Source organism: Argopecten irradians, chromosome 13 (assembly GCF_041381155.1).
Source record: "Argopecten irradians isolate NY chromosome 13, Ai_NY, whole genome shotgun sequence".
Taxonomy (NCBI): Eukaryota; Metazoa; Mollusca; class Bivalvia; order Pectinida; family Pectinidae; genus Argopecten; species Argopecten irradians.
In genome coordinates, this window is record NC_091146.1 from 13,923,802 (window position 1) to 13,942,141 (window position 18,340).

An 18,340-nucleotide genomic window follows, 5' to 3' on the forward strand; every position below is an offset into this window, starting at 1 on the left:
AACTTATGGCTCATGGGATGTCAAATTATTGAACTCGTTTAATAAATCTCATATTATATATAGCCACTCATATATATGTCATATTTTTTCCATGCCTATGACATACACAATAGCTCCGCAATCACAAGGAGACACATCGCAATCACACCACAGTCTCCGGAAACAAACATGCAACATATTCATGAGAATCCATTCGTCAAACCCCAAGCCATCAATATCAATTATCATTAGGCTGTCATGCGTCTTTATAATTACAAATAAAACATAAATTAGCAATTTTTGACAGGTTATTAGACCAATCAATCTAGCCATAAAAATAGCTGAACCTCAAACTAATTTGCAACAGAAGGAACTATGCATTTTTCTTACTCCCTGATATGTAGTAAATGATGTATTAAAATTCCCAAATAATCCCAAAAGGGGAAAATTGAAAAATATTAGCTTTTCTAAGACCTATATAGCCTCGCAGATAAGCACTGTAGATTAAGGGGGTAGGGTAATAAAATTATTCTTTCTTGGAAAGTATTTATATGTACACAGTATATACTTGCAATATTACAATAAAGATAGATTAAACTTTGTTATGATATATGTTTCTGTAAAAATCATTCTATCATGAAGGTCAAATAAAGGTCAAAACTGACAAATAGGTCAAAAAATGATGAAAAACCAGCATTGTTTTCAGACTTATTCTCTTGTAGGTTTATAATGCATTATATCACTTATATCATTTTCATCTTTGCACAAAATTAAAATAAATTCATACACACTACAAAATATAACCATGGCAACTATATAATGTCCAATTATATTATTACGACGTTAATTTAATCAAACAAACAAGCAGGCAAACAAAGAAACAGACAAACAAATCAATTCCTCCAGAAGAGGGGAGGGGCGCCAATTACGTCGAATACAGTATGTATATAAAGAACTAAAATGAATAAGAAACGGAACCAATATATGAGGTCAAATTGTTTAAAATGTAATTAGCGGAGTGATGTGACAGTATTGTCCTTGTACCAATAGCTTACCTTCAAATAATACAGCCTCATGTATATTATGGTTTGTGTCGTGGGGATTGGTTGTGGTCTACAACATTATGTTGACGTTGTATAAAGTGATATTCTAAAAACTAAGAACGGCTTATATTTTTAGCGGGAACCCACTGGTTACATTATACGTTAACTTCCATATGTGTGTAGAAAAGCGGAGTTCAATTTTCATCTATACTTTAAAATAAACTTTAATCAAATCTAATTACAATCGGACTTGGGACCAGAGGAAATAATTCGTTATAACAGAAATTCGATATAGAGTTTCTGAAACTATAAGTTAATTAAAGTCATAGCCAAATTGCACCCCGAATCAACGTAGTTATCAAGCTAACTCACAAATTTCGAAGTCAGCAACAATGTCTTCTTTGGCAGATTTTCCATTATCGACAATTAATTGTACACTTGTTTGATTGTATTTGATTTTCTATTAATTAGTTCCCTTTTTAGAACCCAAGTTTCACTTTAAGACAAAGCTACATCCAACACTTTCTGGGAAAAAAATTGTTATAGAGCAAACATTTTCTTGAAGGGACCATGAAATCACTCCTATTAAAAGATAATTCGTTATAAGGAAATCAGCTCTACGTTTCTCAAAGAAGTATACATAAAGAGGAGGCAAAAACCCAGGATTTGAATTTACGTCTTCGTAATAAATAAAAATGGGTATCAAGCAGATTCGTCGTAAGGAAGTTTTACTGTATATTGACTTTATTCATCACTGTGTGTATTTACTACTTATTCAGAGCTACATCTATATGCCCTTTGACATTTATTTAAAATATTTATTTCATTTGCTTGATATTGTTGTTTCTGGTTATTAATAAGAAGGTGTAAAAGTCTATAACATGATGACTAGTTATACTGTACATGTACATCCCCAACCCGGCAAGTTCACTTTTTAATTCTGCTTCTTCCAGTTTCATTTCTAAATATTTCCTCAAATATATAAATGCTCTGATTGGACATTGTTTTACCATCTTTGTGAATTTGGTAACCGAACTCCACTAAAAGAGTTTATACAAGAGTTTTACCACACAAATTAGCAATTAATTGTGGTTTAAAGGAGCCCCATAGGTCTTTTTTAAATCGCAGATTTTAATAAAGCTTTATTAGAGCTTTATGCTCCGTTAACTTTAATGGACGTTTGTGCAACATCATATTTTCTGGAAATGACGCCATCAAGTTAATGACGGTTTAATGAAGGTTTAATCCTCGATTAACTTTAAATAGACCTTTGAACAACTGGCCCCAGATAAGTAAAAACATGGAACTAACTGACCATTAGTTTCTGTTATATGTAGAGCTATGACACGTATTAAGTAATAAAGTGCCAATAAAGTAAAATAATTACTAACATAAAAGAAAATAGTACAGATAAAATACACGGTTCAAAACAAAAACAATAATGAGGTCACAAAAAACCAAACCACTCTTCGGAATAAGTGTTAAATATTGAATTTTATCGCAAATATGTGTAAAATGGAAATTTTGATCAATATCGCGCTAGTACAAACAGGCTTCCATACTTTTTTCGTCAATGAAACAGGGTTATCAAAACTGGCAAACTTTTAAAACTTAAATAGAGTCTACATCGTAATGACAGAACCATTACTTTTTAAAGATAAATTAAAGCATACACTTACAAAATATTGAAATTAAGATATGTTTTATTTAACATAAATACAATTATGTCGTCGTCATTTTGTACTTCCTTCGGGTAAGTTACCGTCACCGATCGCTTACCATTTCAACACTTATAGACATCTGTGAAGCACATGGTATTATGTATATTCAATAATATAACTTAAATAATCATGAACTAGGCTCACACTATCATAAAACCTGCCAATAATGCACGATTGTCAATAATCAACGCTTTTGTTTATGTGAATTGTATTCGTGTGTCCACTCATGCCAACATTGCAGCTCTTTTCCGCCTCCTTTGTGGAACTCTTCCGATCTACGGCGGCCCATACGGGACACATTTACCGGCGGTTTAGATGGCTTTATAAATAGGTAAAATTAACCACTTTCCCCTTATGGGATTTTTTGGGAATTTTTACCAGTTACTTGTAGTCGAAATCTAAAAAAACATTTCCACAAAAATAATTTCTGTTGCAATTAGTTTGACGTTGAAACCAATTTTTATCTGACAGGTTATGTATTCAAAGGAAACAGATCGATATTTAAATATTTGTACAAGACATCAATTTTGATTTTTTTTTTTTCAGTGAAAACATTGGATTTGCGTGCTTTTATATAGTAGAATGGACTTTGTTTAAAAATGGATACCTCAATGAGAGTTTGAGCTGAAGTATTTTGTTTCTACATAATGTTATACAAGAACCTATAATTTAGTTATAGAAAACGATAATTGGATTTCATCTAGCAGTTTTAATAGCGTCAAAGCCTCAACATCGTGTTGTTCATTCAGTTGACTGGTCCCGATAATAGCTCTGTATCCATGTAAAAATACAGTTTATTGGTTAAGACTGAAGAGTGTAATTAAGAAACACTTCCATCACTCATTCACATTACTTACAGAAAAAACGATCCTCAAGCGATCTCTGTTTCTTTTTTGGATCGAAACAACATCAAATCTTTTTCACAGAAAAATAAAGTTCTGTTCAAGATTGATTTCGGATTGCCGACGAAAACATCTCATTAGAGAACAATTTCACACGCAAATATTATCAGAATGCAGAACTAAAACACGCAAATATAATCAGAATGCAAAACTAAAACACACAAATATAATCAGAATACAAAACTAAAAATAATGTGCAATACAGAGATAATGTATAATTAACAATATAAGAGAACAATGCATTCCATATTCATCTCGCTATAAACTATTACAGTTATTCTACAACAAATAATTACAAGTGACAACGTCGGAACTAATATTTAAGAGCAAGTGCAGATTACACTGAGCCCCGGTGTTAAAATGTCATATAAGCACAATTCAAAGGCATTTTTCTGAAATCAGGATACCTTATTATCTTGGAAAAAGTAACCAAACAAACTTTAAGATTTTTAAAAACAGTAATATAGCTACTTACTGTCATGTATCACTGTTGGTGCTCATTACTTAATCTTTATTCACGTAATCATTCTCTCCGAAGCCATACATGTAATAAGAGTAATAAGAGTCATAAGAATAATACAAACTATTTTAAACAAATGTCTGAAGAAAGCAATGGCCACAGTGAGATGATATAAAGGGGATTTAGACGAAACACTATAATAGTTTATTTTTCTTGTTTCAAAGTTGGAATTACCATGCATTCTGGCATACATATTGGAATTTGATATCGATTTAATATAAAAATTACACGGAAAACCCCTCTGTTGATTAAAAAACCGTTATCGCAAATGTATACACGTCGGACCAGCTGTCAAGACAATGGTTATGCAAAATGTGACTCTTATAAAGTATTCTACATTTCTACCCAACTCACAGACAAGTCCATATTTGTGGTAGGAAAGAGTCCAGCAGTGGCTATGAAACAAACAATGGTTGACGCAGTCGTGAAGTGTAAATGCCATGGCACTTGTCCTTGTGTAAGACAAGAGACGAGGAAGAAATTCTGTGTCGTAACACGCTTTATTAGTCATTATCAGCTAAAATCAAACACTGATAAACAAATGTCCTGATGACCTGAAGTTCAACGTCAATAATATGTAGAGCTCTGATGAAATTACATATTAAACTGATTTTTTTCGGTGTAATTTCTGTCACTTAGCAGTAAATTCATTCTACTAGCACCAGTGTCACGAAGTACAGACTGTGCATGTTCTGGTGATGAACAAGATAAATGGTCAAGAAACAGGTTGAAAAAATCATACGATTTTGGATTTTCTCAATCACGAGGCTTAAATCTTTTTTTCTAATTAAATGGTCCCATATCACAAATTTAATCAGGGGCCAGCGTGCTGTATTGTCCAAATTCAAGCCAGAAGTACACAATCATTATGTTAATCAGACTACCTAATTTGTGGCTGGAAACGAAACAGGTTTTTGTGATAGCCCGATCCAAAGATACATCGAGATAAAAGAGTACAAATAAGAACAAGAGGCCCAAAGGGCCTTAACGGTCATCTAACTACCTTGGCAATAGTAAAATTAATTATATATGGTGTCACTTTGTCAGGACCATGTCAGGATCATTTTCAATTTCTTTCAACAAATTTTATTTCTAACAAGAGGCCTTAACATATAGGGAATTAATTAGATATAGTGTCATGGTAGCCATCTTTGATTTGGGATCAACAAAGATGTAACGATAGTTTGTCGGGACCATGTCAGGATCATTTCATGCAAGTTTCAGCCAAATCGCACCGGCAGAACTTGAGAAGAAGTTCAAAATGTGTTTTCAAGATGGCCGCTGTGGCAGCCATCTTGGATTTCGAATTAAACCGAAAAATAACAACACTTTGTCAGGACCATGTCAGGATCATTTCATGCAAGTTTCAGACAAATCGCACCGGTAGAACTTGAGAAGAAGTTCAAAATGTGTTTTCAAGATCGCAGCTGTGGCGGCTATCTTGGATTTCGGATCGACCCGAAAATTAACAACACTTTGTCGGGACCATGTCAGGATCATTTCATGCAAGTTTCAGCCAAATCGCACCGGTAGACCTTGAGAAGAAGTTCAAAATGTGTTTTCAAGATGGCGGCTGTGGCGGCCATCTTGGATTTCGGATCGACCCGAAAAATAACAACACTTTGTCAGGACCATGTCAGGATCATTTCATGCAAGTTTCAGCCAAATCGCACCGGTAGAACTTGAGAAGAAGTTCAGAATGTGTTTTCAAGATGGCGGCTATGGCGGCCATCTTGGATTTCGGATCGACTCGAAAAATAACAACACTTTGTCGGGACCATGTCAGGATCATTTCATGCAAGCTTCAGTCGAATCGCACCGGTAGAACTTGGGTAGAAGTTCAAAATGTGTTTTCAAGATGGCTGCTGTGGCAGCCATCGTGGATTTCGGATTGACCCGAAAAATAACAACACTTTGTCAGGACCATGTCAGGATCATTTCATGCAAGTTTCAGCCAAATCGCACCTGTAGAACTTGAGAAGAAGTTCAAAATGTGTTTTCAAGATGGCCGCTGTGGCAGCCATCTTGGATTTCGGATCGACCCGAAAATTAACAACACTTTGTCGGGACCATGTCAGGATCATTTCATGCAAGTTTCAGCCAAATCGCACCGGTTGAACTTGAGAGAAGTTCAATATGTGTTTTCAAGATGGCGGATGTGGCGGCCATCTGGGATTTCAGATCGACCTGACAAATAACAACACTTTGTCGGGACCATGTTAGGATCATTTCATGCAAGTTTCAGACAAATCGCACCGGTAGAACTTGAGAAGAAGTTCAAAATGTGTTTTCAAGATGGCGGCTGTGGCGGCCATCTTGGATTTCGGATCGACTCGAAAAATAACAACACTTTGTCGGGACCATGTCAGGATCATTTCATGCAAGTTTCAGCCAAATCGCACTGGTAGAACTTGAGAAGGAGTTCAAAATGTGTTTTCAAGATGGCGGCTGTGGCGGCCATCGTGGATTTCGGATCGACCCGAAAAATATCAACACTTTGTCAAGACCGTGTCAGGATCATTTCATGCAAGTTTCAGCCAAATCGCACCGGTAGAACTTGAGAAGAAGTTCAAAATGCGTTTTTAAGATGGCCGCTGTGGCGGCCATCTTGGATTTCAGATCGACCCGAAAAATAACAACACTTTGTCGGGACCATGTCAGGATCATTTCATGCAAGCTTCAGCCAAATCGCACCGGTAGAACTTGAGAAGAAGTTCAAAATGTGTTTTCAAGATGGCGGCTGTGGCGGCCATCTTGGATTTCGGATCGACTCGAAAAATAACAACACTTTGTCGGGACCATGTCAGGATCATTTCATGCAAGTTTCAGCCAAATCGCACCTGTAGAACTTGAGAAGAAGTTCAAAATGTGTTTTCAAGATGGCCGCTGTGGCAGCCATCTTGGATTTCGGATCGACCCGAAAATTAACAACACTTTGTCGGGACCATGTCAGGATCATTTCATGCAAGTTTCAGCCAAATCGCACCGGTTGAACTTGAGAGAAGTTCAATATGTGTTTTCAAGATGGCGGATGTGGCGGCCATCTGGGATTTCAGATCGACCTGACAAATAACAACACTTTGTCGGGACCATGTCAGGATCATTTCATGCAAGTTTCAGACAAATCGCACCGGTAGAACTTGAGAAGAAGTTCAAAATGTGTTTTCAAGATGGCGGCTGTGGCGGCCATCTTGGATTTCGGATCGACTCGAAAAATAACAACACTTTGTCGGGACCATGTCAGGATCATTTCATGCAAGTTTCAGCCAAATCGCACTGCTAGAACTTGAGAAGGAGTTCAAAATGTGTTTTCAAGATAGCGGCCATCTTGGATTTCGGATCGACCCGAAAAATATCAACACTTTGTCGGGACCATGTCAGGATCATTTCATGCAAGTTTCAGCCAAATCGCACTGGTAGAACTTGAGAAGGAGTTCAAAATGTGTTACAGGCGGCCATCTTGGATTTCGGATCGACCCGAAAAATATCAACACTTTGTCAAGACCATGTCAGGATCATTTCATGCAAGTTTCAGCCAAATCGCACCGGTAGAACATGAGAAGAAGGTGCAGTGAGCCTTTTCCAAATGCTAACAAGTTTTCCGTTTAATATACACTGTACTGATATACATGTACGTGTACTTGGATAAGTTGGTGTAATACATATATCCGCATAGAAACACGCATAACATTTCGGTTTAAACTGTACTTAAGCGCATACAGTCCTAACTTTGTTTCAGCATGTTCGGATAATTACAAGTAGGTCATGATCATCTAGCCAACAGTACTAGTTAGGCTATATATAGATGCTCCACGCGCTCCCGAAAAAAAACGCTTGGGCCAGCCAATCAAAGTGAACAGACTATCTATAACAATGTGAAATCCCAACAACATGGCAGGTAAGCGACCGATTATAATGCTACTATCATGAGATGGTAGCAACTAGCCTAGGTGGAATTTTAAAAGTAATCATCAAATGTATTCACTATTCAATGACTCCAAATGCTTAATGAATCTTATTCGATTATTTCCTACTATCCTAAAAAAATCCAGAATAGTAATAAATATATATATCATTTTTTTCATTTAAAATAACACAACACCATTAACTTTATCACATTAGCTGCTGAAAGAATATTCAATAAACATCAACAAAAACAATGTAAAAGTAACTCCACTTGATACCAAACATTCACGAAAAGCAAACAAATCCCTACAGATACCCGTATATCTCTAGCTCACACAGACAAGCGATGTAAAACTGCAGTGCTGGTTAACTTTACGTAGCGACCATAGTGCCCTAGAAAACATTTGAATTCGATAAGTGTTTGTAGTGGAGTCTCTCCGCCGTAGATACCACATGGTAATTCGTCTCCCGTCGTGATTCCGTAGGTAGCATATCCTGATTTGAACAATACATCTGCAAGAAAACCGAACTTGATATGAATAATGTAATCTTATGGCAAACATACCAAAATGCATAATATTTTCATACAATCAAGAAGTCGAATCAGGTCGTTCAGCGATATTATAAGATAGCGGTCCCCCCGTAATTGAAACGAATTCCTCACGGTCTTGATTTTATCGTATATTTAATTGTATAGGTATTAGATAGCTGACATGCACTGAACAATGACGTGGCGTCATCAAGTTTTGCAGCGTCAGGGCCAAAATTTATTGTTTAAAACCTTGTTTAAAACCTTGTTAATTAACAAATAGAAAATAGATAACATTTTTCGTAGGTTTTGCCTGTAAATATTGGGTTTGTGAAGTTCAGTTAAAAAAACAGATGAAAAATTCAAAAAATGGATCACAGTGACCTAGTTCAGGATTTATTCTATTTTAGCATTAAAAACTTCAATATTAGCTGAAAGCTAGTATTTTTCAAGGATTTGAAATTTGTGTTTAATACTTCGAATGGATCATGACATGATCTGCTTAAGATGAATACATCCTAGGGTCACATGCATAAATTAGGTCATATTCAATGAATGGCATAAACTATCCACTAAGCATATGCTGTTTTCCCATGATTTAAAGATGCTCCACCGCCGACAAATGATATGTTTTCACAATCAAAAACAGGAGCAGACAATTATGTATTTTTCTCCAGTTATAAAAGTTACTTGCTTTACACAATTGCCATCATTGAAAAGTTTGAGCTTTTAGTTTTACTTCAAGTTAAAAATATGAAAAATAATTAACTGCATCCCGAAAAAATTCCTTGGCAATATATCCTATATGGAATGAAGTACTGATTGCGCATGATTTTTTGATTTCCATGTTTAAAGAAAGTGTATGGGCTATTTAAATTTGTTGTAAGAGAAAATATGAAGCAAATCCTACATTGTAGTATGATGTTAGAATTGTGCCTGCTGCCTCATTGTATGATCGAAAAAAGGTGACTAAATCTGGGATCTCAATTCTAGTGGCTACCTAGATCACAATATATTAGATTTCTGTCTCAAATATCATAGAGAAGGTTTATTTATCAAGAAAATGTTCCTGTCACTACCAACCAGTTAATAATAAGAAAACACTCTCTAATGGTGCTAAATTTATACAAACCTGTTCCCATTCCCCCGAGGATATTTCTTGCCAAATTTGGTTTCAATCCATGAAGAACTCTAGGACAAGTAGCGATTAATAAGATTTACCTCTATTTCTCCTATTGGACCCTGCCCCTCCTAGCCCCGGGGGTCAGAGCTTAAATTTATGCAAACCCTTCCCCTAAGGATGTCTTTGGCCAAATTTGGTTACAATCCATGCAGAATTTAATGACAAGTAACGATTTTTAGGACTTCCCTTTATCTATAAAATTTAATAAAAAAGAATACAGAAGAATTAATGAAGACTGCATTCTTATACAACATTCATCGTATTGAATTTCGGGTCAAATGTACACGGTTGGACTAAAAAAATCATGTGACAGTTTGTTAACACAAAATAACACAAACCTGGTTCACTCCTTGTGAAGACCACAGTATCCTGTAAAACGTATGCCTCGTTGAGATCAACTTTAAACCATGCCAGTAAGTCCGTTTTGGTCGTGAAGCACGCCTTCTCTATGTTGTAGGGTGTTGTAGCGTAACGTCTACCGTCAACAGCGCTGGCACTGGTTTATACCCTCAACAACCTCTTTGGTCGAGGAGGCTGACGTTTGCTTTCCCATGGCAAGATTGCCAAAGGATCCTGGTAATTCAAATACAATATTTAAGCATTATGTATTATTCAGAAAATGTTTGTTTGATTATTTTAACGTCCTGTTAACAGCTATAGGGTCATGAAAGAACGGCATTCCATATTCAGAAAATGACAAATATTTCAAAGATATGTTTTTATCAATATATCAAAGCTTAATTTCAAACCGCTTGAATTTTGTTCTCGTTTCCAATTTACCAAATTGTTTGATCTCGAAACAACCGGTTGAAGGATAGATTTACATTTACGTAGATTTCAACACTATAACAATGTAATTTCAATGCTACTGAATATATTCTTATTTAAATTGTATTGTCGATTTTCGTTATTTTAAAATACTGAATATAAAAAAGTATGTTTACTTTGGTTTTACATTTCTTACGATCCGTTTTAATCAAATAAAACATCCACCAAACTTTATCTTAGATACTGTATGTGTTAGAAACAACACGATTACAGGGTATAACCCTTGCTAAGGAAACAAATTTAATACGTTGAATCAAGTTGAATGTGTATTAACGGCCTTTCAATGTCAAAACAGTAAAACATGTTGATAACGAACATACTTACAACAAATCCAATGATATAACTTAGTACTACCATTCTCCGTTAAAATTCCCATGATATAATATCTGCACCATCTGTATAACGGCCTATGATAACAGAGAAATAATTATTTTTGTATGTGTTTTCTAACTAAATCCGACTTTCTGATAGCTTCAGATACTTTTCCTTCATACTACTATGAAGAAAAAAAATCCGAAAATGGCACAAAACACGACTTTTCATGACGGCACAATAGGGGATTTCAGAAAAGATGGCGTGACGTCACAGAAAGTTTACATCCGGGTCCTCAAAGGTACAAACACAGTATGGAGACTGATAAAAACAATAACAGATACGTACATCCCTGCTTCATAATCGATACTTTGTCAAAAGTTTACGCTTTCATACTTGCAAATTCTGATTTTGAAATGGTTTCTTATTGTTTCACAGGTTACGGATGTTAACATTTTTATATTTTCCATTTGTTTATTGCTAAATTTTAGTGTCGAAGCCACCTATCGAAGCGCTGCCGGGCCATCACACGTAGGCCTACCCGATTTTGTTCATACGTATAAATTCAGGTTGTGAAAAGGTGTTTATGAAAAGATGATCTATTTCAATTTATAATGTTTCTGTTATACATGAAAAACTGATCACAATACGTTATGATATAAACAAAACGTGCACCTGACCAGACCACGGCCGCTCGTGTATGGCTTCGTCGCTGGTAGATCACCGCAGGCAACAGCATTGTTGGGGAAATAAATCATATTAATAATTACCAACACTTTTATCTCAAAAAGTATTTGTTTAAGATATATATTCTTTATTTAATATGTACATGTTGTTTTAATGGAATACTCTTTATCATAACAAAATTACGAATAGTAATTAAACTACTGTTTTACACGTATGACTGCCGATCTCGTAAAATAATATGGTGAAATCGTTCAGTTTTCATGCTGCAGATTTCATTTTTAATATTTTATTTTCAGTCGCTTTTATGCCATGGACTGCTGTGTTAAGTCTCAAACTGAAGTGGTATTACTTTTAGATATTTGGAATACATATTAGGTAGACTTCATTTAAATTGATATACATGTAAATTACAGATCGTAGTACTGTAAATGCCGACCAGGATACATTGCGCACGACTTCGAGAATCCTAAATACTCAAAGTTTTGTTTAAAAATATGATAAAAAGAACCTACAAACTGACTCATTTGTATGTTATAAACTAAATCCCAAAGTTGATGACAAAAAATAACCAGAATACGTAATTTAATGACACTGAAAATGGACGAAATTCGGGTTCTCGGCTGTACTGTAATGGCTGCCGTGGGCTTGGGGTAATCTACGAAAGCAAATGTTTAATTTTGCACTAATCACACAACGTAAAGTGTTTTATCAAGAAACACTTCGAAAGCAGTAATTGCTTATAATTACATTTTGAGGGACTTTGAATTTAATTTGTAATTTCAAGTTGATATTTGCAATATATCTGTTAATGTTTATACGTAATGGCGACCGTGTTTTCTCGTAGCCGTCGAAAATGGAGTATAAACAGAGTAAAATATATGAATACTATATGTTTAAATTTGTATAGTATTATAAAATATTTTTATTTACACTTTTTGAAATGCAAATAACGCAATAGTTCTCGGATTGGCGTACTATTTATTACAATAAAATGTAAACAAACATCGCAAGCCGCTGTGTTCCCACAATGTTTATGTGTACAGATATAAGAGTTGTACCTTTGAGCGCCCGGATGTACCTTTGTGTGACGTCATCGCCATCTTTTCTGAAATCTCCTATAGAGACGTCGACGTTGCATATTGATGAAGAAAAATAATCCATTGGAAAATCGATGGAGTCGTACGTTTAAACTTGTCTGATGTTATAAAGTTATATGAATTTTTTTTTATAAGCATTGATGTCACTATTTTTTAACTTCATCACGAGGTATGAAAGAAATTTTGTTTGCAAATTGTGTGAATCCGCAGAGCAGTAGCTGATTCCCACTTAAGTTCTACTTACACTGTACGATCAATTAACAGAAATAAAATTGCTAAAAAAATACAAAATCAAAACATTTACATATACGCAATTATTTTTTGTTTGTTTGTTTGATTAATTAACGTCTTATTAACAGTTATGGTCATGTAAGGACGGCCTCCCATGTATGCAGTCCAAAACAAGTCGATTTAAATACAGAATCGCAATGGCCAATGTTTAATCTTTGAATTTATCTTTTTTGTTTGTTTGTTTGATTAATTAACGTCCTATTAACAGCTATGGTCATGTAAGGACGGCCTCCCATGTATGCGCTGTGTTGCGTGTATGTTGTGCGAGGTGCGTGTTTCGGGAGACTGCGGTATATTCATGTTGTGTCTTCTTGTATAGTGGAACTTTTGCCCTTTTTATAGTGCTATATCACTGGAGCATGCCGCCAAAGACACCAAGCAACACACCCCACCCGGTCACATTATACTGACAACGGGCGAACCAGTCGTCCCACTCCCTTTTTGCTGAGCGCTAAGCAGGAGCAGAAACTACCACTTTTATAGACTTTGGTGTGTCTCGGCCAGGGGACACAACCCAGAGCCTTCCTCACAGGAGCGAACGCTCAACTCAAGGCCAAAAGTGAGGCGGTGCCAAGGGAGGCATTAGGAAGGATAAAGTCAGTTAGGAAGAATAGAAAAGATAAGATCCTAAATTTAGTCGCCTTTTACGATCATGCAATAGGAGCAGCAGGTACAATAGTCCATTTTCCGTCATGACGGAATCGGACTCTCCGGTTTGGTTTTCGCCTTTATAATCGCCAACACCAGACACCAGACACTTCCGGAATTACTTTGTTTACAAATGGCAGCGAGCAATGACTTAATATATTTAAGCTTTACAACAATGTACCTTTCAGTTAGGGATCTCTACGTTCAATTTTTAAAAAGTTGAGCTTATTGAACTGTGTGAGGCAGTGAAATCACCCGATGTATTATGACATTAGGCTAGATCTAGATTTTACATCTCGATCTTGACTAAGCTTACCGTTTAAAATGAGACTCGGAGCATATAGGAGTTGTGAGGTCTGCCGATTATTTGTTGACGGCCGGCATGCTAAAAATTTGATCTTCAACATATACTGGCAACATTTGTATAATGTTTCTGGCTAAGGCGATATCAGATCTTCATGAACTGGCCAGTATTGCCATTTATGGTTTTCCATAAAGAAATCCACGGGAGAGGTCATGTCAGCCAACTGCATTTTTATTGACAGGTTAGTAAAAATGTAGACCGAAATAAAAAATATTTCGATTATCTGATAAAAACAATCATGTCGTTTTATAAACATTAATAAAGTATATGTTTAAGAAATCATTTGCAAAGTCAAAATATATGTTTATTAAATTATCAGCTTGGAGAAAAGCTCCTCAAACATAATAATTTCCTCAGGATGACTTTTGAAACCAGGCTGGAGCCTCTATTGCAGCCCCTTTTGTTGTATAACTTTTCCCAGTTGGGGGGTGTGGTGGTATAGTCATATGGAATTAGGTATTGATTGTGCAGACAACAATAGCAAAATAAATTATTGGTATATATTTATTTTTGTGTTAGTTAGATGTAATATAAATACACATTTAATCTGAAATTTTTGTCCAAATGGTAATAATTATTTATGCTCTGTCGGCGATGAAGCATCTTTAGTAACCAAACTTCATTTTCACAAGATTTTTTTATATAGGTCATAGGTTGAAAGTACACATACAAATTTACAACAAGTATATACATGTAGCTGAAATGGATTACATTGCATTACTACTGTACTAACTAGTACATGTACTATAAATTTTCTTGTTTTTTTCAATATAAGAAATGCATAACAGATGCATTTGGAACTAAAAAAAAACCATAAACCTGTAGAAAATGTATGCATAAGGTATGTGCTGAACTTATATTTATCATACTTTACAGGTATTCTAGCTGTATTGAATGATCTGATCATCATGGGGGTGAGAAAGAATACTTTGGACACCTACGATCCATGTCTTGCCTGTGACAGAGAATCTTTGGACATAAAAACTTCACAGCGAAATTGAAACAGGTACAATGGCGGTATATGCAGGATCTCAAATTGTGTTTTTTTTTATGCTAATAGTAAATGCTAAGAAAGAAGTTGCTAATTTTTCATTATTTGTTTTACTAAGGTTTGGATTAATCAATCAAACCAAAAGATTTGGTAACCTTATATGAAATTTTTTCATTATCAATGGGGAGGAGGGGGGTTGGGTGCAGTGGTCGAGTGGTTTATGTCTCGACATACTACTACAAGCCCTCTACCTCTGGTTTGCAAGCTAGAATCCCATGTGGGGCAATTGGTAGGAACTGACCACTTATTAGTGGCTTTCCTCCACATATAAACCTGACATGTCGTTACATGACCTTGGTTATTACCCCCGGTAATAGGGTGTCAAACTAATAAAACCCAACTGTGAAGGAATCACATGATCAAATCTATAAATCTACTAGCATGTTGTTTCATGGTAAATTAAAGTGCTCTAATAGATAATTTATATATGTAATGTAAAACTAGCTATTCCTTACTGTATTGCAGTAAGTGTTGTTCATACAAAACATGTTTGTATGAAAATGTGTTAAGTAGTGAATGTACAGATCTAGAAGGACAGCCTAAAATCAAGTTATTTTATTAATATTTCAGCTGCATCCAGACACTCAGAAAATGGATATATTGTATGAGAATATGGATGAATCATTTGAACAGTCACAGAGGAATTAGACCACTTCATGTCTTGCCTATTCAATTGACAATCAGATTAAGAACATGAGTGATTTTAATTCAACCTTAGAACAATTGATAGAGAATCTTGGAAATTATGCACCAAAAATTGTTCAAGATATCGAGACCAGCCCCTGTGGGAAGTCTGGAAATTAAGTCTGAAAGATGATGCAATATGGCCGACTGACAGCTTTTAACTTCCACAAGATTTGTGAAGCAATAGATTGTCATCACTGTCCTCAATCATTGCTGGAATCTATCATAGCAAAGTATGAAACAGGTGTCTCTGCATTTCAATGGGAAAGAAGGAAAAAAGTATCTAGTTCTTCAGGACCTGTATATAAAATCATGTAGGTCTATTAAAAATAGTGCATATAGAGGAAAAGGGTCTATATCTGATGTGAACTTTCCATATATTGGTTACAGTGTATATGGGATTTCCTCATGTAAATGACACAGAAAGAAAGTGATTGAGATAAAATGTCCACACTCATTGAAACGTATGCATTCAAAAGAGGTTTCATTGCATAAAATCGCATTAATAAGTTAACAATAAATCAATTATTTCTGAGAAAATTAATATTACCGTCATATGACCATGATATTTATAATACACCCAAACAGGGATATACTCATTGGATTTGATAGATTATTACCTTTTTTCAATAGCATTTATTTAAACATTTAGTGTTTGCTGTTACAAATAAGCAATAAAGCACACTATTTTTATACAAATAAGTGAATAAAATGACAAATTTATTACAATTGAGTGATTTTTTTTTATTTTTCCATGAATTGCTTGTCAAGATTGCACAAGACGTATTGCACCGCAAATTCAATTAGTTTGGTCCAAAATTGGCTTTACTTTAAAGGGTACAGCTCCTGCAAAATGTGAAAGTATTGAGATGTCACATTGTCTTTTCAACATGTACTGGATTCTAGCTTGGGCAATTTGTCATATCTAAGTAACAATAGCACTAGAAAGTTATTTATTCAATATAAATTGTAAATGGTACTATTTAAATGACAACCACTAGCTAGAATCACAGAAGGATAAGGATGTAGACTTGGCATTTTGCTCGATTCTTATAATATATATACAGTAGTTTGACATGTTATAATATCTAGCACAAATGTATATTTATCACATAACTAACCAACTGGCCCGTTCAGCAATGCCATTAATATCACAACACACCTGTAAATTAAAAATACTATTGAGACATCATAGGTACAAATAATGACGTCTTGATCAAAATATGATGTCACACAAGTGTCTCTGTTGACAGAAATGTCAAATCCAAGCTTGATTCCACCACTCTTGAAATGGAAAGTTGATAAGTTCTATCTAGATTTCCATAACACAATTGTACTGATCTGATAAATAGAATCTTACACTCATGGCTTGATAATATTAAATATATTAATCTCCTTAAACGCTTTGATATGCCACTTTCCACAGTGTTCATAGACACTCATGTCCAGAGAAGGGCATCAAAACTTATTCCGGGACTCAAAAACCTAACATACGAGGAACGCTTAGAAAGACTAAATCTTCCAAGTTTACAACATCGGAGAACTAGAGGGGACATTATAAATGTTTTTAAAATAGTTAAAAACATATATGATCATAGAGTAACTGAGAACTTTTTCCAAATGGACAGTACAGGCAGAACGAGAGGTCACTCTGAGAAAATTTTTAAGAAACGCAATTTAGAATTAAGAAAGAATTTCTTCAGTAACAGAATAGTAGACATATGGAATAATTTGCCGCAACATATTACATTTGTATAGATGCAGATACTGTATACAACTTTGAAGTAATGTTAGATACACACTGGAAAAATATTTGTTTTAAAATCCAATAGTCGATCGTCTATCTTGTAGGATCATAGCCATTGATATACTGGAATTTATTTATGTACTTATTTTATGAATGTACATGTATATTGTTGATATAGATATAGAGGCTTCCAGCCTGCATCCATCAATTGTCCTAATAAATCCTAATAAAAAATGTAAGTCTGATTAAGATCCTCTATTTATCATACATAAAACATTGTTATATATGTTATTGAGATATCATAAGGTACTCTAAAAGAGATTAAAATAAATGCTGCAGATATTACGATGCCTTAATTCAATATGAGAGTTACTAAACCCCTGTCATAGCTACATTTGTACGTCTAAGAGCTTATACAAGTAATTAGGCCTACATGTCCATGCATATGTAGATCAATGGTATAAGTTGATGATGTCTTGTTTAGGTCTCCGTTTTGCTGCTTTTATTGCAATACATGATGTTAAACATGCAGGTTGGGTATCTGGGTGTTTTGTGGTCCTAGTTCTCCTCGCAACATAATGTTTTTTAACATATTTGTGTCGCTTTAATTACACTTTACATCGTTCAAACTGCCGATTTGTCGCAGGGAAATTAATCAACGTGACCATGTGCATTTATTCTTTGCTACTAACCATGGATTCACTATTGCAGATGCCCCAACAAAGGTGTTTTACCCTATTTTTACTTCATTTCAGGCCAGGTTTCGGATTGTCTGCATGTAGTGAAAACCTACTTTCGCTTCGCGTATGTCTGGCATATCGCTTATGTCATTGAAGAAGATAGGCGCG

At 35.1% G+C, this 18,340-nt stretch overlaps 1 long non-coding RNA gene across 1 annotated transcript; it reads left to right on the forward strand.

Annotated features, from left to right (window-relative positions):
* Nucleotides 1–13,660: 13,660 nt before the first annotated feature.
* Nucleotides 13,661–17,920, forward strand: LOC138306042 (uncharacterized). The gene is made up of 3 exons (XR_011205764.1): nucleotides 13,661–14,191; nucleotides 14,887–15,016; nucleotides 15,632–17,920. It is a non-coding gene; the product is annotated as an uncharacterized lncRNA (long non-coding RNA).
* The last annotated feature ends 420 nt before the right edge of the window (nucleotides 17,921–18,340 follow it).